The sequence below is a fragment of the Quercus suber genome, unplaced genomic scaffold (genome assembly GCF_002906115.3).
Source record: "Quercus suber isolate HL8 unplaced genomic scaffold, Cork oak 2.0 scaffold_545, whole genome shotgun sequence".
NCBI lineage: Eukaryota > Viridiplantae > Streptophyta > Magnoliopsida > Fagales > Fagaceae > Quercus > Quercus suber.
The window spans coordinates 88641-109037 of record NW_027069993.1 but is presented as its reverse complement, the minus strand read 5'-3'; the positions used below and the strand labels follow the sequence as shown (position 1 = coordinate 109037).

At 34.7% G+C, this 20397-nt stretch overlaps 1 pseudogene; it reads right to left on the bottom strand.

Annotated features, from left to right (window-relative positions):
• Positions 1–263: 263 nt before the first annotated feature.
• Positions 264–20182, bottom strand: LOC112012949 (beta-glucosidase 12-like; annotated as a pseudogene).
• Positions 20183–20397: the final 215 nt, after the last annotated feature.

Genomic DNA, 20397 nt, shown 5'->3' with positions numbered 1-20397 from the left:
GTGTATGAAAAAATAAAAATAATAATTTGTAAAAGTACATAATCAAAATTTTATTAGATCTTTAAAAAAAGTTTAGTAATATAATTTTAATCAGAGGAATTTTTTTAGTTAATTGAAATGTTTATTATAAGTTTCATTTATAGCTATCTATCTTAATAATTACATTTAGTTTCTAGAAAAAAAGTAATTAAATTTAATATTTAAAAAAAAAATTGGGAAACAATCAGTGCAACATTGGACTTTTACATAATCTAAAGTTGTAATTTAATTAAGAAACATTTGAGTTTGAAAACGGAGACATTTATTTTATTTTATTTTTATTACAGATTACAGACACTATACAAGATAGAAAAGAAATTTCTTTCAAAAAAAAAAAAAAAAAAGATAGAAAAGAAATGAACTTTAAGTCTATATTTGGAGATGGTCTGATGCTAGGATATAGTTCAACATGAGCATAGTCATTAATTTTTCATCTTATTTCTTGAGGAATTTCTTAAACCAATGAGCAGATAGTTTGGGATGTCTTTTCAATCCATTTTTGTAGTCTACAAAGTTGATGCCAAACCGAACAGTGTAACCTGAATTCCATTCAAAGTTGTCCAATAATGACCATGCAAAATATCCCTTCACATTAACACCATCCCTACATTAGGAAAAAAAAAAAAAAAGGAAGAAGATCAATTGGACTTTAGACACAATAATATTCATAATTGTTAATATGACATACTGATATTAGTAGTAATAAAATCATATTAGTGTTAGATTTGAAAGAGAGCAGTCTTCTTTACTTACTTGATAGCTCTATGAATATACTGAAAATGGCGATAGAAATAATCAATTCTATAGTTGTCTGCTAGGGCTTCCTCAAGCGATAATGTAGGATCATTGAACTCATCAGTTCCTATAATATTGTGGTAGATTTTTAGATTCAAATGTAAATCAAGCTACCAATCCTTTCAAATTTTATATTTCTATGGCTAGCACCGTAACTTTATGTGATCATAATTAAAAAGTTCAAAAAAAAATTACCATTCTCGGTAATGAAAATTAGTGGGTCATGGTACTTTGTCTTTATGTATAATAGAAGGTCTCGAATTCCTTTTGGATAGAGACGGAGCCATTCTGAAGCAGCCTGAAATGTCATTATAATAAAAAAAGTTAAAACTTCAGTAAGGATTTGGTATAAAACTCTCTTTTTCCACCCTCTAATTAATGAAATGATGCCACATCTTTTTTTTTTCTTTTCAAATGGGAGAATAGGGAATATCACACACAATAGCAAATTAACAACAGAAAATCCTATTCATCTTGATTGTTCAGTTTTTAGATAAAAATATAAAAGACAAGAAAGAACAGGGTAAAACCCCAACGCCATAGAACCCATCAGGGAATTGACCAGAAGCACCAACCGGGTAGGAGAAGCAGCTGGAGATTCTCAAAAGCTTCAGAGTTATCATGAATTAATATGTCTTTTCATATCAGAAAAAAAATAAAAATAAAAATAATATGTCTTTTTGTTAACCCTTAGGGATTACATAATTTGCTTGGAAATCTTTTTCTTCAAAATTTTTTCATCAAATGCTATGGGATATTGTTAGTTATTCACATTTCGTTGCATTTTTCGTACTGTATGTGTCTATCTTTAGGATTAATGAAAAGGCGTTAATTTATGTAAATATCAAAATCTAGAGCTATAGATAATTTCGGCGGCTTCTCCTAGTGGTAGGCGTTCCCGGTGAATTCTCCAATTATATTTCTATGACATTGGGTTTTTTTGGTTTTTTATTTATTTATTTATTTATATTTATTTATTATTTTTCGTCTGTAATTTGTAAATGTGTGTGGTATTTCAAAATTTTCCATTTAAAAATAAAAATAAATTGATGTGCCATTATTTTATTATAGGGTGTAAAAGGAGGATTTAAATCAAATACTTATTGAATTTAAACACTTAAAAGAAAATGAAGTTTGTTATAAGAATATCCAACAAAATACTACAATTTGTTGTCAAATTATCTATGGATTTTTCTAATGATCTATTTTAGAAATATTTTTATTTGAAAAAAATTTCTAAGTTGGATTACAAAGTTCTTTCTTTTTTATTCAAAGACTTTTAGCTATCTTCCCTTTTATATCCTTTTGTTTGTTTGTTTGTTTTATAATTGATAGTTAACATTTGAACCCTCGATGTTTTCACAAGAAATATCAAAATGTGTCAATTAGTTGAATTACAAGACTTATTATATTTTTTAATTCTTTTTAATTTTTAATGATATATGACACGTGACATTTTAGAAACTCAACGATCTTAAAAATCTATGCAAACCACACAAAATTTGATAAATGACATTTGTTTCACTTAATTACTTTTCTTTCATTATCACACTACCTCAGATAAGGATGCTAATAAATAACTAAATTGTTATTTTATTTTATTATATATATATATATTTATTTATTTATCTATAAGTTGTGTGAAAATTAAACTATTTAAGAATTACATAAAAGAAAAAAAAAATGAATCAAACTTTTTAACCATCTTAAGATTTGTATCAACCTTATGTATATTCAATTTCTTACGCACCTTTGGGCCGATGGGGATCCCATTGCGCTCAGCTGCCTCAACAGAAGAAAAAAAAAGCAAAGTGTTGTTAGTACATATGAGTTACATAAGAAAATCAGAATCATGGTCCAAATGTTTGAGTTCGTACAAGAAATATTAGCTCTTAAATCTGTTATATAGCTTGCGTGTTCAACTTTGGAGTGAAGTGCATCGGCTACATAATTAGCAGTATAGTAGTTTAGCCCTAGAAAATCCAATGACCCTTTCACTAGCTTGGATTGCTCTTTCGTGAATTTGGGTAATCGGTCGCCAACTAGAGATCGCATGCTATGTGGATAGTCACCATTGGTTAAGGGATCCATAAACCTAGCACAAACCACAAAATTTTAAGTCTTTATTAAACTAGCAAAGGTGTTTCTATTCTTTGTAAATGACTAGCATATAGTGACAAAGATGTCCAAAACANTGCAACCATGGTTATTGAATGGAGTACAGTTTTCAAACAAAAGAAAAAAGTAGTAATTAAAATAAACATAAAGCAATTTGGTGCGTGGAAACCTGATACTCTTGCTTGTAAATTTTGACTGCGGAAGCATGAGCAAGAAGCTGATTATGTGACACTAAATATGGTTCTGTCCCAGAATCTCCACCGGTACAATTTAACTGTTGCCAACTAGAACACCGGCCTGGAGGTGATGTCCCCATAACATAACCAGCATTGGTGTAGCTCAAAGGTTCATTTAGTGTGATCCAATGCTTGACACGATCACCAAATTCTTTAAAGCAAAGCTCAGCATAATCCCGAAAATCATCCCTAAAGATAAACATGCAAAAGTATCCAAACTATTTAATAATTGACATTACACTAATTAATTGTGCATTTGTACGTGAGCATGTCATTTATAGCATGATTCAATTATAGATCTAGAAGGCCTAACTATCCATAGAGCAAAAAGCTCTCTTTTATTTAATATATATATATATATATATATATATATATATAATTCTATAGTTGGGAGAAAGGAGATTTGAATTTGTATGTCTCCAATCTAGAAGGAGCCAATCAGTTGAGTTATAAAGCACTTGGTAGCAAAAAAACTTTTACATAGATTAAAAATTCTCTTTGTTAGTGTAATAATAATAATAATAATAATAATTAATTATTATTGTTGTTGTTGTTGTTGTAAGGCCATAATTTGGTTCTTAAGCTCAAAAGGTAAAAGAATCTAGAAGGCCTAACTATCCATATAGAGCAAAAAGCTCTCTTTTATTTAATATATATATATATATATAATTCTATTGTTGGGAGAAAGGAGATTTGAATTTGTATGTTTCCAATCTAGAAGGAGCCAATCAGTTGAGTTATAAAGCACTTGGTAGCAAAAAAACTTTTACATAGATTAAAAATTCTCTTTGTTAGTGTAATAATAATAATAATAATAATTAATTATTATTATTGTTGTTGTTGTAAGGCCATAATTTGGTTCTTAAGCTCAAAAGGTAAAAGAATCTAGAAGGCCTAACTATCCATATAGAGCAAAAAGCTCTCTTTTATTTAATATATATATATATATATATATAATTCTATAGTTGGGAGAAAGGAGATTTGAATTTGTATGTCTCCAATCTAGAAGGAGCCAATCAGTTGAGTTATAAAGCACTTGGTAGCAAAAAAAACTTTTACATAGATTAAAAATTCTCTTTGTTAGTGTAATAATAATAATAATAATAATAATAATAATAATAATAATTAATGAATTAATTATTGTTGTTGTTGTTGTTGTTGTTGTTGTAAGGCCATAATTTGGTTCCGAAGCTCAAAAGGTAAAAGAATCTAGGCCCAAAGAGCCTGATACAATGAATTTGTAGAAAATGGGTTAAAAAACTAGGTTCTAACGAGTTAGATAACAATTATAGTTGGCCCAGATGACAAGAAAGTAAAAATAAACTAGTTTTATTCAAAGAAAATCGTCCTTGGCACAATTTGAGGAGATCAATTCTTGTATATATATATATATATATATATCTTTTGAATTTGGTTATAGGTCCAGTTCTTGTTCCTACAGTGTTTTTCTCTCAATTCTCCGATCTCCCTCCCTCAGGGTATTCTTTCCCTTTTATACTATCTTTTTCTTTCATCTCCACTCTCAACGTGTAGACCAGATTACTGGCGTTGATCCCTGTCCCATCAGCATATTCTTGAAGTCTCTGAGAGTAGCTGTAAAGCTGAAAATTACTGTTCAGGTATCACTTCCACATTAATACAACCAAAGAGTTAGCAGCAGAGCATTCAATGCAGTTGTAACAATTTTATCTTAGATATTTCATAGCTTTCCTTTGTCCTGTGCTTTTATGACGTACATCTTTCCCAATAAAACCTCCTGAAATGTTGCTTTTGAGGGCAAACTGTTAGAGATATATATTAGACATATTAGCCCAATGTAATGGGCTCAAACCCATTCCTACTTGTATTAGTAGTTTAGGGTTTAGTCGCCTATATATACTCATGTTATGGTTCATTGTAACACAGGTTTTGTACTACACTCTTATACAATAAAGATGTAGCCCTTAAGGAATTCTTTTGTGGATGTAGGCCGTCAAGGCTGAATCACGTAACCCTCGTGTTCTCAGTGTTCCTATTTTATGCTTCCTTTTCTGCATCCACTCTAGTATATACAACATGGTATCACACAGACGTGACTCATGGCCTCCCGCGATTAAAACCCAAGAAGATGGTCTCCACAAAACACGTCACGCGCTCCCACGCGCTTTCGCTGTTTCGGCTTAGTTCTCCACGCGCTGCCTTAGATTCCTCAGGAGCAGATCCTTCTCCGGCAACACGCGCCGCCATGACGGCTTCATAGCTCGCCGATCTGCCAAACCACCGAAGTCTGAGCATCAATCTCCCTCGCACACGCTTGCACGCGCCTTTCGAAGTTCCAGCCATGCGTCGGTGGAATACTTACACGCGCCAAAGAACTCATGGTGACGTCATCACTCCACGTCAACGGCTTTGCTGCCCGATCCGAGACTCGACCCGAAAACCCAGAACCGACCCGGACCAGTATCCGTTGACTTTGACCCTGGACAGTTGACTTTGACTTTTTGCGTTGACCTTTGCCAAAAGTCAAAATTTCCAAAAGGGCCTATCTTGCTCAGTTTTTCGCATAGATTTCAATTTTGGACTCCGTTTCTTTATTTGAAACTTCAAAATTAGTGAATTGGCACATTCTTCATTGTGGTTTCTTCAAAGGTATTCTTCAAGGCATCTCCAAGTGATCTTCTCATGCTTATCCAACCTCAAGCCTTCATCGAGCTTCCGTCTTGAGTTTGAGGAAGGGTGTTAGAGATATATATTAGACATATTAGCTCAATGTAATAAGTCCAAGCCCATTCCTGCTTGTACTAGTAGTCTAGGGTTTAGTCGCCTATATATACTCATGTTAGAGTTCATTGTAACACAGGTTTTGTACTACACTCTTATACAATAAAGATGTAGCTCTTAAGGGATTCTTCCGTAGATGTAGGTTGTCAAGGCTGAACCACGTAACCCTCGTGTTCTCAGTGTTCCTATTCTATGCTTCCTTTTCCGCATCCACTCTAGCATATACAACATGGTATCACACATTGTGTTGTTAATGATAATATATTTAACACAAACCACACTTTCTGACCTCTGCTTTGCTCAGTAGAGGAGGCATTCCTCCTTGAACCTCCTTTTTAGACCATCATGACCAAACCTCTTCCCTTATTCACTAATGTGGACTTTTATGACAGCGTTTACCTCGAACCACTAGAAGTCCTCGGATTAGGCCCCCAACCCAGCATATACATAGGTATATACTATTGGGCCTATCACACCTACAATTATTATTATTATTATAAGTGATTGATATAAATAATGACTAAATTACAAATTATAGAAATTAAACTTTCTAACTTTTACAAATTTTCAATTCAATCATGCGAGTACCACGTTTCTCATTTCAATCCTTTATCTTTAGTATATTTTCAATTTAGTCATTCTATGTAATTATTTCCAATCTCAATGTTAATTTTAATATTTTTCATTTTTCAAAGGCATTTCATTTTAGTGGACCATATTGGATTGGAATTGTGAATTAATATTACGTTAATGTATTATATCATGGTCTCACAATAAAAAAAAAATTCAATGATAAATTCTTAACAAATGATATCAAACTCAATAATTCTAAAAGACAATGAGCTAGCAACTTCACAAATGAGTCATTAATTTAAAAATAATAATAAAAAAGGGCCCCCTTTGATTCCTTATCTTCAAAATGGGTCATCAATTTAAATTTTTTTAGAGATCATAATCACGATAAAATTTGTGAAACGTAAACTAATTTGAATTCGGATGAATAAAATGATTAATCATAAGGGAACCACTTACACAATATCAGGACTCAAAAAACCACCGTACTTATCTTCCAGTGCCTGAGGAGGATCTAGTGCAACAGGGTCACAAAGGGCTGTATACCTGCATTCAATCATAGCAAACAACAATGAATTAATAGTGCATGATAAGTTGATGACATGTGATAGAATTTAAGAATCATTCATGACCTCTGGCAAGGAGCCTATTGATTAGTTTGTTGTAGTATTTGATTCCTTCCCTATTCACGCCTCCAGATAGTTTTCCTTCTGAAATTAGTCTCAAAGAGGAGATTGTTAGAAACATAATTGGTCACAAAACAATAGTCATCTCATTCCAGTCTAAGATGTGTACTTGATGTACCCATTTTTATGTTCATCTCATTGGATGGTTCTAACCTTTTATGGGATTATGAAAAGGATAATCTTACTTGGCAGTACTCGAGACCATGAGATTGAGAATCTGTATGCATCTAAGCCCATCTTTTTCATAATCTGAACATCTCCCTATAATGTTTAATCACAAAGCATATATAAATTGTTAGAAAAATTTGAAATGAGAATTTTTTATATTGTAATTATCTTGTATTTGGTTAGATATGCTCAATAATTAGAAAGCATGTGCCAAAATTTTATTTTATATATTAGTACATGTGGTGAACATAGTTGGTAGGGGTGTCCACGGGTCGGGTTTGTGCCTAACCCGCAAACCGACCCGTAAGAGATTGGGTTGCAGATTCTCAACCCGTAACCGACCCGTTAAAAGGGTTGGGTTTCGCGGGTCAGTTTGCTGGTGGGTGGCATCAGTTTCGGGTGAGGTCGAAACCCGACGAAAAACTGCCAAAATCGACGAGATCTCGCCCGATCCGACCAAGATCCGGTGAGGATTTCGCCAAATTCAATTATTTTTCCCCCAAATCGTGTCGAGAATCGCTGGATCTAGTGTATCTATGCCGGATCTGGTTGTTTTGGTCGCCAAAATATGCAAATCAAGCTGAAAACTCGTTGAAATTGCTGGAGAATTCACGAGAGTTTGATGTCTTCGGGCTGGTCGGGTTTCACGGGTTTTGAACGAGGGGACTTGAAATCGACCTGCCGGCGTCGGGTTTTGGAGCTTGGGACCTGTGGCCGATCGCCGGAGCAGTCAGATTGGGTGAACGCCGGTCAAGTATGGGCGGGTTAGGCGGGTGGCCGGGTGGGTTAGACAGCCCTAATAGTTGGGCCCTAAATGTAAAAAAAGTCAAAACACAAAAGTTAACAGGAGCTAACATATATATAGGAGAAAACTGGCATTTGCCCCTGTTGCGCAAAAAATCCAGCATTTTGCTCCCTTTCCCAAACTAATTAGGGAAATGTCCCTATTTTGAAACTCGATTTTCTCAAAATCGAGTTTCAACATCTATAGGGCTCCCTAAAACGCCACTTAGGGCTCTAGAATTTTTTTTTTTTTTTTTTTTTTAATTTTCAGTTTGTTATAACTCGATTGTTCAAAAATTGAGTTTTAAATTAAAACTCGATTTTTAGAAAATCGAGTTTCAAAACAGAGCATTTCCCTAATTAGTTTGGGAAAGGGGGCAAAATACTGAATTTTTTTAAAAAAAGAGGGCAAAAGCCCATTTTCTCCAATATATATATATATATATATAACAATTGGAGAAAGTATGAAAAGAACCCCAATTCTCTTTATAAAGTAAACGAAACTATGCATTTGTGCTACAAGACTGTTGTTAATTAGGAGCTGAATAATATGTGTGGTTTTCTTTCCAATTTTTTTTCACAATTTTTAGTATGAACACGAAACAACATATATACCTTGTAGCGATGATATTGATCGACAGCTACGTCTCCATTGCTTCCATTCGCTATCTTACCTGCAATTTCATTAATTGTAAGGATTTTTTTTTTTTTATACTATTTAGGAACTAGTAATTATAGCCATAAGAAAAAATGGAACTAGTACTTGAGCCTGATCGCCATAACATGAACACTTATTTCTAGTTTAGACTTTAGAGATCAGTTGTGGAAGAAAGGAAGGAAATGGGGAAAAATGAAGAAAATTAAATACCAAAAGATAGGAATGTGAAGGTTTATTGTTTACGTTGCTATTGCTGTTGTTGTTCTTTTTTCTTTGACCTTTTTTTTTTTTGTTCTTTTTGAAACAAAATAATTGTGTAGTTCCAAATTACGCATAAAAAATAAATTTATGAATTGAATAGTAATTAACATCCAATTGACACGAAATTTGACATGTGTGTTAAATGCATAAGGATATGCAATCCAATAATTGTATTTTCAAAACATGTAGCCGTGCTAATTTTTTTGAGAGGAGTTGTAGCTTTAGGCTACAACCAAGTTTGCAGCCAAATTTTATCCCCAAAAAACATGTGTATTGCCTTACTAAATTAGATTATAAGTTCCCATTTTAAAAAAATTAGACTAAAAGTGTTCGCTTCCAAAAGAAAAGAAGAAAAAAAAACACTATTCACAAACTAACAAATACTAATAAAGACAAATTGAAACATTGGGTTTACAAGTTACGACAAATAAGCAGTCATAAAAAAATTAATTATTTTGATAAATTGACATTTGGAGGAGAGGGGATTTGAATTCTAAATATCTCACAACATTAAGATTCTCCCATATTGAAATGAATTATTTCTTGGTGTAAATTAAATATTATGTATTTTGTTAGGACATATGTGTTTTCACTTGTTAAGAACATATGTCATTTGTTTATGTAAATTGGCTAATCCTTTGACAAAACGCACTCTACTTGTAATTGGGTAGTTTTAGGTGTTTTTAATACTTCAAGAAACAAGGTTTCAAGATCAAGTGTTGAAGTCATCAAGTCTGTCCAAGAAAAACAAGCTGAAGTGCAAATTCATTAAAGCTCGACACCTGCTCGATAGCTCCTCGACATCTTGCTATCTGTCGAGATTTATAAAATCAGATTTTCTGATCTGATTTCTTGGGATCCGTGAATGTGTCTTTAGGCCTTCTTTTCTCCTAACCTTAGATATATAAAAGGATTATTTTAAGAGCCGTCAAACTGTACACAAGTTGCACAAGCATTGAACAAACTCTGTTCAAGCAATTTGTGATCAAAGACGAAGTTCTTGACCTAGTTCATCTCTTCTGAAGAAGTTGCTGTGTATTTGCACCAAAAGGTTTTGTGACTAAGCATCTTCTTGATCTTCATCGTGTTGGATGAACTGAAGAACTTTGCAGCTAACCTCTCCTTCTAAGTTGGTGTTGAAGTCGCGTATTGAGATCTGCGCATTGATTAGTCATGTACTTGGGAGCCGTGCATCAAAAGGAAGAACTGTCACTATAGATCAAGTCCAATTGGGTATTGGGGTAAGGGTTCAACTGTAGGTTGGTAAGGTACTTGGGATTCCTTTACTTGTAACCACTTGAATTGATAATAGTGGAGTTTCAGGAGTGGTGACCTGAAAATCACCCTGTGGGGTTTTTATCATAAGGGTTTTCTCCATTCGTAAACAAATCACCATGTCATTTAATTTCTGCTGCATATTTAGTTTATTGGTGATTTGTTTATGCTTCCACACGTTTGTATGATATATTGATTAATTAATAATTTGGCTAATTAATTAATTGGTTTAATCACAAGGGGTCATTCAGTTTGTGGCCTATCAAGTAGTATCAGAGCGGGCACACTCTGATTAGGTTTTAATCTTTGTTGTGCTTGATCCATTGACCCCTGTTTGTCATGGATAGAGGATAGTCGTTAATTATACCTCCTTTATTTAATGGGACTAGCTATGCATACTAGAAAGTACGCATGAGAGTTTTTTTGCAATCCTTTGATGAAAAGGTGTGGCAAGCTGTAGAGATTGGCTAGACAAAGCCAAAGGAAGCGCCGGCCGATTGGGATGAAGCCAAAATCAAGGCGGCAAACTTCAACAGCAGGGCATTGAATGCGTTGTTCAGTGCAGTCACCAATGAAGGGTTCAAAAAGATATCCTTAACAGAAACTGCTAAGGTGGTATGGACCATCCTCCAGAAAACTTGTGAGGGCACAAAGGCTGTCAAGGATTCAAAGCTCAGAGGCTCACAACAAGCTTTGAAGAAATAAAGATGGAGGAGGATGAGTCATTTGATGAGTTCTATGCCAAGCTCAAGGACATAGTGAACTCAGCCTTCAATCTTAGGGAAACTATCTCTGAACCCAAGATTATAAGGAAAGTGCTCAAATCTCTACCCGAGAGATTCCATGCGAAGATTACTGCTATAGAGGAATTAAAGGACATTGACAAGATTCCTTTAACTGAACTAGTTGGAAACTTGTAGACCTACGAGATAGGGTTATCTAGGATTGGCAAGTCGGGTAAAGGTAAGAGCATGGCCTTGAAGGCAAAGAGCAGTGACACAGATGAGTTTTCAGATGATGAAGATTTCAAGATGAAGTCCTACATCACCAGGCAGTTCAAGAAATTCATGAAGAATGCCAATGGAAAGGGCTTTGACAAGGATCGCAGGTAGTCCAGTTCTTCTCAATTTAAGAGCCAAGACAAAGGGAAGAAGGATGCTAAGGATGGCGGTCAGTACACTATTCCCGTAGGACCTAAGTGCTTTGGTTGTCATAGGTTCGAACACATGAAACATGAGTGTCCTACATATCTCAAGAGAATTGGGAAGAGTAAGGCACTTGCTGCAACCTTGAGTGACACTAAGTCTGAAGATGATTCTGACAATGAGGATGACGAAATCTTAAATGCCTTCACTGCCATAGTCAACCCTACTGAAGGGATTGTTGATGAAGTAGAAGAAGAATAAGAATTGGTGGATTCTAAGTGTGAGAAGATGGATGATCAAGATGATATCTATTCAGTCTATGAAAAACTATACAAGCTCTCTGAGAAGCATGAGAAATTGTATAGGCTGGCCACCAAGAAGCTCAATGATGTGGAACTCGATCGTGAAGACCTTTCCACAAAGTTTGATGAAACTAATCAAACGATTGGTGCACTGAGGTTTGAGAACAATTTCTTGGCTGAGAAGACCAAGAAGCTTGAAGCGGAGCTGTTTCAAGTTAGAGCTTTACTGGAGAGGACTTCAAGTGCAAAGCTTGATGAGATGCTCAGCAATCAAAAATTTGCTTCGGATCGAACATGTTTAGGGTATGGTTTTTCTTCCTCTAATATTGCTTCTACTAGTACTGCTGTTTTTGTTTCTCCTGCTAATAACACTGAAATTGAGAACACTGATATTAAAACTGAATTAGCTAGTGAGAACTTAGACAAGGGTAAATCTATCTTAGGAGCACTCCCTAAGTAAGATAAGAAAGATGCTAAAAACTCTAGGGCTAAGAAAGCTAACTCTCAAAAGCCAAAAAAGAAGAAGCAGCATCTCTGTCAACATTGTGGAGCTGCCGGTCATACTCAACCAAATTGCTATAAGTGGCTAGCCATTTAACAGAGCAACGACAAGATAGCATCTGGAAGCCAAAATTAGCTTCAATCCTTTCTTGCTCCTCTTGGAGTTCTTTTGAAAGCCCTCCTGTTCCTTTTGAACTTGAACGGTTTCAATTCTTCCCCCTCACAGCCAGTTCAAGGGTTCAATCAAAGAAAAAGTTCTTCCAAGGTGTGGAAGAAAAAGGACTCTAAGTGACTTTATCACTTTCTTCTATCTTCTTGTTTTTGTTTATTGCATTACTTATGTGTTTTGCATTTTTTTGAGTCAGTCTAGTTTTATGTTGTGTTTTGATAGCATGTTTTTGTGTGTTTATTTTCAGTTTTATTTATTTTTTTTTGATATAAAAATTAAAAAAATTGAAAAATAAGAAAAATACAAAAACAGTGTATGTTTTGTGTATATTGGTACTTGTGTACCTTGGATGGCCATTGAAACAAAATTTTCCAAAATTTGTATCTTTTGTAGCTTAGATGAGCATCTCCATGCACAACTAAGCAAGTGAGCTTTGTGACTCTTGTTTGTGATGAGTAAGATTAAGTTATCTCTTAAAACTTAACACTCATATCACTCTTTTTGATGGGTAGGACTAGAAAATCCTAAGAGAAAGGCATAAATAACCATCTCACCACTACTGCCCGCCAATCATAATATGACACCTGTATGTTTCGACATAGTAAAAGTGCAGTGTCAAAGACATCTGTATGCTTCGGTATAGCAAAAGTGCAATGTCTATGCTTAACATGTTGGGTATTTCTTTTCTCTCTTTTTATGCCCATGCATGATATGCTTAAAAGAAAATATGCAAAGAAAATAAAAGCAAAAAGATTAAAATGCTTTAAATATGATTGCAAGCATGTTTTTTAGGAGATGTGAGAGTTATAGGATGTACCTCGAAGGTGATAGTCCCCATCAAACAGTTATGATTGTGTGTGAGTTAAAGTTATTTTCTCATATCTCAGATCGTCATAACTTGTATACACATATGCAATTTTGCGATATTTTTCACATACAACACGCAATATTCTTTGCTACTCTTGATACATGTACAGGTACAATGTGATTTGGCCATCACAAGTCTTTACATGTGTTAATGTATGCTCACTAAACTGTCTTGTCTTGTTTTTGAAAAATAAGATTATTTAGACTTGTTTAGTGTGTGTGTGTGTGTGTTTCTGAGGATCCATGTGCTTAAAATGTTTGATGAGAGATGATTTTGAGAGCTTAATATATTGATTGGATCATTGGTTGAGGTGCTTATTGGATTGCATTCATGTTTGTGTTTTTCATTTCTCGAAAAACTGTTTTTAAAAGCTGGCTCGACACCTTCTCAATACCTTTTCGATACCTTGTTATCTGTCGAGCTTCTCTAGCCTTTTTTTTATCACAATCTTGACACCTCCTCAACACCTGGTAGATTGATCTAGAAAGTTCCTACCTCCTCGATACTTTCTCGACACCTGGTGGATCGATTGAGATTCTGTTCCTTGAAAGTGTTTCTTGTTCCTCGATACCTCTCGACACCTGCAACTGTTGAAGGCCATTTTCTCGACACCTCCTCGATAGATTCCTCGACACCTCTCAACACCTTATCTGTCGAGAATTACTGATGCTCCTATATAAGCTGCTGTCGCAATTCTGTTCTCATTTTCTCAATCTCTCTCGATCTATCCGCGGCTGCTCATCTCCCAAACTTCTTTTTCTCACTAAAAATATTCAACCCACACGATTTTCGGCCCTCCCTTGCTTCAAATAACTTGGTATGATCTCTTTTTTCTTCATTATTCATGCATTTCATGTTTTGAATCTTAGATTTTGGGGTTTTTGAAAATTTTTAGGGTTTTTCAAAATTGATGAGTTATTCTTGAAATTTTGGGTTGGGTTTTCACTTAAATGTGTTCAAAATGTCATACATTACATTACATGTGCATTAGAATGGTATTTTTATGCATTTAGATGAGCGTTTTATGCTTGTGTGCTGGTAGGATTAGATTGAGCTGAGCCCATGATGCTTTTTACTTTGCATGTCACATGTTCATGCATTCCTCATGCATACGTACTCTTTGTTCATATTTGATACATTTGAATTGTTTTGGAACTTTTTTGATTGTCTCTCTCTCTCTCTTTCTCATTCTGTTTACGTTAGTAGTGTCTATGGCACCTAAGCGTAAATTCACTCCGGCTTGGAACCCTCTGCGTTCTGGAGCTTCTTCCTCTTCTGATTCTGCTCCTCTTAATCTTTGGTTCCGTGATGAGGATGCCTGCAAGGCATTTTCGGAGAACTTTTCTAGACAAGGTGTTCATTCAGAACGCCAAGTCATTTTGGCGGATTTCGCCGACACTAATCTTCCCTCTGTCATTCACAGTAGGGGATGGGAGTCACTGTGTGACATCCCGGTCACATGTCCTCTTGTGCTCATTCAAGAGTTTTACTCCAACATGCATGGGATTTATCGTTCAATACCTCTTTTTTTCACTCGCGTTCGAGATACGCGCATTCCTATCACACCGCAGCTAGTTACGGAGGTGCTTTGAGTTCTTAAGAAAGAGTTTCCTGACTAACCTTCTTGTGAGCGTCTGAGGACTGTGTCCAAAGATGAGCTCAGTTCTGCTTTTTGTGGGCATCCTGCTGATTGAGGTGAACATCAGTATACATCATGTAGACCTTTTGCTAAAGGTCCTAGATTCTTAAACATGGTAATGACTTTTGTACTCCATCCACTCTCTCACTATAACTCCATCACAGAGCCTCGTACTTGATTTTTGTTATCTCTTCTTGAGCATCTTACTATATATTTTCCTTCTCATTTCATTCTTTTTATCATTGATGTTCATTTAGATTCGATGTCCCGTGATAAGCTCATCTTTCCTTCCGCTATCATGAGGATCTTACGCCATTTTTCTGTCACTTTTCCTGTGTCCGACCACTTCACACACATTTGTGCCATAGATGCTGCTACTGTAAAACATAGTGAGGCTCAGTTTAGGTTGAGACAGTCGGATTCCACTCCTTCCTCCCATTCAGCTCCATCCAGATCAACTCCATCTACATCTGCTTATTCTTCCTCTATGGGCGATGTATCTCTTGGAGACATCATGGCGCAGCTGCAATGCATGGATGCTTGCCTCGATACACTCTCTATGGTATTAGGTGAATGTTCATGTTGGTCGTATTGCACGACGGCAGGCGACCATGGGTAGGCTTGCTTCTGAGGCTACTCCTTCACCACCTCATTTAGTGACTTCTGACTCTAAGGATGATGATGATGATGGTGATGACGATGACGCTTCGGATGATGATGGAAATGCTAGCTCTACTGATGAGATGTCTACTTGACACTCTACCCTTTGTCACCCGTGACAAAAATGTGGAGTAGTTTTGAGAATATGAGAGTAGTCATCTTTAGGGGAGAGTTAGTATAAGACATTTTTAATAGGGGGAGTGTTGATTCTTGAGGGATGTAGTGAGGTTATGATGTATCTTTTTTTTTTTTTTTTTTAGATACATTGTTTTTGTATATGAGGTCTTATGACCAGTTTTACATACATTGTACTTATTTTCTCTATATATGTGGATGTATGTTTCTTTCACCTATCTCTACATGTGTTATTTCTTTTCTATCTTTATACACATGATTCTTATACTTGTATGCAATCTATTATTTTTGTTTCACACAAAATGCCTTGATAAGTTTTGTTTAAAGTGTTTCAGAAATACAGGTTGTCAAAGTCTACTTGCCATAAACTCTTTTCTTGCAAAGTTTTTCAAGGGTTTGTGATAGGATAGATTTTATTGTATTCAACAAGTGAGTATGAGTTGAGTGATTTATGACTTCTCTCATATATTCATTTGCTTGTTGTGGTTTTATCACAGATTGCCAAAGGTGGAGATTGTTAGACATATGTGTTTTTACTTGTTAAGAACATATGTCATTTGTTTATATAAATTGGCTAATCCTTTGACAAAATGCACTCTACTTGTAATTGGGTAGTTTTAGGTGTTTTTAATACTTCAAGAAACAGGGTTTCAAGATCAAGTGTTAAAGTCATCAAGTCTATCTAAGAAAAATAAGCTGAAGTGCAAATTCATTAAAGCTCGACACCTGCTCGATAGCTCCTCGACACCTTGCTATCTGTCGAGATTTATAAAATTAGATTTTTTTGATCTGATTTCTTGGGATCCGTGAATGTGTCTCTGGGCCTTCTTTTCTCATAACCCTAAACATATAAAAGGATTATTTTAAGAGCCGTCAAACTGTACACAAGTTGCACAAGCATTAAGCAAACTCTGTTCAAGTAATTTGTGATCAAAGACGAAGTTCTTGACCTAGTTCATCTCTTCTGAAGAAGTTGTTGTGTATCTTCACCAGAGGGTATTGTGACCAAGCATCTTCCTGATCTTCATCGTGTTGGATGAACTGAAGAACTTTGTAGCCAACCTCTCCTTTTAAGTTGGTGTTGAAGTCGCGTACTGGGATCCGCGCATTGGTTAGTCACGTACTTGGGAGCCATGCATCAAAAGGGGGAACTGTCACTACAAATCAAGTCCAATTGGGTATTGAGATAAGGGTTCAACTGTAGGTTGGTAAGGTACTTGGGATTCCTTTACTTGTAACCGCTTGATTTGATAATAGTAGAGTTTCGAGAGTGGTGACCTGAAAATCACCCGGTGGAATTTTTGCCGTAAGGGTTTTCCCTATTTCGTAAACAAATCACCGTGTCATTTAATTTCCATTGTATATTTAGTTTATTGGTGATTTGTTTGTGCTTCCATGCGTTTGCATGATAAATTGATTAATTAATAATTTGGCTAATTAATTAATTGGTTTAATCACAAGGGGTTATTCAGTTTGTGACCTATCATATTTAAAAGTGGGCAACCATCCATACCAAATGGCTGGTCAATAGTTACAACATTCAACTCCTTTATTTTCCTAGTTTTTCTATGGAAAGAAGGCAATTTCTCATAGGCTAAAATGCAAAACAAACCATCTAAGTTTTACTAGAATTCATTTCAGTCATTTAACTTTACTTTCATTCATCTTATGTTTCTGAAAAATATTTTTCAATTATTAATTGGATTTTTTTTAATTTAAAAAATTTGTAGAAAAAATTAAAAATTTGGACAATTAACAACAAAATTGAATAGAAGTTGATGGAGATGACTTATCATTCATGTGAGAGGAGAGAGTATGCATTTATGGTACTCCGGAAGTACCTATTAATTTTCCTGAAACATAAATGGTGGGTTTTGCATTTAGGATTTTCCTTATTTATTTATTTTTTAAAGAGATAGAATTCTACTCTAGCCTAATCTAAGTGTATATATGAGTGAAGTGCACTTTAAGAAACTTGAACTCTGACCCTTGTTCCTCACACCCCACAAGCACTTATACTTGTGGATTGACCATCGCGCCAAGAGTGCGTGATGGTTTCTAAGTTTCTTACTTATTTTGACATGTTCATAGTTTTCTTTTCATCATTTTCCAATACTAGTAAACCTTCAGACACAGAAATTACACCAAAAATTTCACAAGCTAGATGATGATATGCATTACCTTTACAATACTAATTTGGCCCGCAGGTTTTCACAATATATAGAGGCTCTGGCAAGCAAGAGTGTATACTCCAGTCTTATGGAGTTGGTTCCGTAGACAAAGTTAAGGCCAGTGTAAAACAGAAAGAAGTAAAAAGAATTTTATAATGCCACTACTTGTACATAAAATTGAGCAGCTATTTTGCTCTGTCCTAATACGACATGCTTTGATTTATTCCTATTAAACTCTTGAAATCCTCATAGTTATCTCAATTTCCCAGCCTTTTATCAACACGCACACTATTTGTTTGTTTGTTTTTTTGGTTCATCGGGTGAGGTAAGAAAAATGATCTTCTTCATTTGAAAAGGATCAATCTTGATAATAAAATAACTAATGACTAACGAGTCTAATTCAAATTCAAGTACAACTAAAAATAAGGGAGTCAATTTTGTATCGGAGGTTGTATTGATTTAGTCAATAGAAAAATATATTTCGATATCGATCAATACCGATGTACCATTTCAAGATTACTGCTAATTATATAATAATTATAATATCAATAATAAGTATACAATTTATACATTAAAAAAAAAAAAATTACTATTGTACAATTTACATAGTTGTTTTGTTTTTTTTTGGTAGGTATAGTTTATAACTAATATATATATATATATATATAGACAAACAAACTAATGTAACTACTTTTCTTTTTGGAGTTAAAAGATTGGTATTGTTCTCATATTGTACAGAGAGGAGAGAGCAAACAAGTACTCCGCAAGCCACGTGTCCATTTGGGTGGGTAAAAAGTGAACAAAAGGACTAGTCTCTTTCACTTCCCATCAGACCACAAGTTTCAAAATGTGCATAGATATTCACGGAGGAAAAAACAAGGAAAAGAGGGTGAAGAGCAAAAAGTGAAATAGACAAAAAAAGAAGAAAGATGTAAAATAAAGAGAAGCAGGTGATGAGGCGACAAACTTGAAACTGAGAACTGAGAAACAGCAGCAGCTTGGTCGATCTGCAATGACTAGTGAGCAAAATTTTCAAAGATTTTAATAAGCGTCAACTTCTTCTTCTCTTGTTATTCTTTTTCTAAGCCCTCCCTTAGAGGTTTTGGTTTTGGCCCGGTATCAAATTACCGGCCGAAATCTGGAATTTACTCCGGTATGGCAGGAACAACTCCGGTACAGCCGGTATTTTAGCCGAAATGAAATAGTAGATTTTCTGTACTGGCCAAAGTTCCGGCATGGTAAATACCGGCCGGTACGGCACAAAATTAACTTTACTGGCTAAAAATAGGCTACCAAATATCACTCCATTAATTCACTCCAAACCAGCCGTTACAAATCAATGAATTAATTTGTAACAGTTGTACATTCCTTAAGTTTAGTAAATTCCTATAATTGTAAATCCCTATAGTTTATCTGATTTATTTTTTTAGGAAAATGCTAAAGGTTCTAAAATTTTTACAACATAAAATCTACAAACGGATGTGACCATACATATATATATATGATTGGTAGACTTCAACTGGCTAATGTTTAAAATATGTTCTAGTGATCGGTGATATATAAGTTTGTTTGCTAAATATAGTAAAAGTTGAAATATCTCTAGCATTACGTTTGTTGTAATTGTAAATCCCAACAATTTTTGGAATTGTGTTTGTAATCTTTACCATATAATTTCACAATTTACATTGCTTTATTTACCTACCTTTATTAATTTTTTAAATGACAGAGTCTCCTCATTCTGTATTTCTTTAATTTTAATAATAATGATTCATAATAAATTTTATAAATCTAAAAGTGTTTAAGACAAATTATGTTACTCAAAATTTTAAATGAGATGATAGTTGTACATTGTTGGAGAGAGAGAGAAAGAGACCTGTATATCTGTGAGCGAAAGTGTCCCAAGTACTGGGTCCTCTACCATCTTCATTTACAGCACCTTCATACTGGAAATTTGAAAGAACACACGTGCACGTAATAATGTTGATCATATGCTTGACATATCTGGACATTTGCAGCTATAAAACTATGATACAAAAAATAAACATAGAGGAAATTGTGACTTAGTTACTTGATAAGCCGCTGATGCTGTCCCAAAAATAAAACCTCTGGGAAAACTAGTCCGGTTGAGGGAAGCAATGCCATGGCTTGGTGAAACAGCAATACCATTAGTCAATAAGCCAAGAAGAACTAGGAGGCCTAAGACTGGATGGCCTTGAAATGCCATAATTAATTTTAGTTTGTGTGTGTGTGTGTGTATAGCACTAGGTGTTTTTAATAGAGAAGCACTATATAATCTAATTTATTTTTTTAAAAAAAAAAAAAAAAAAAAAGGAGAAAGGACAGGAACATGTTTGAGATCATAGCTGTTGTTCAACTGATTGTTTGACATTTTCATCGATTTCTATACCATAAATTGTGCACCACTCCTTATACCACTAATAAAAAATTGACACCT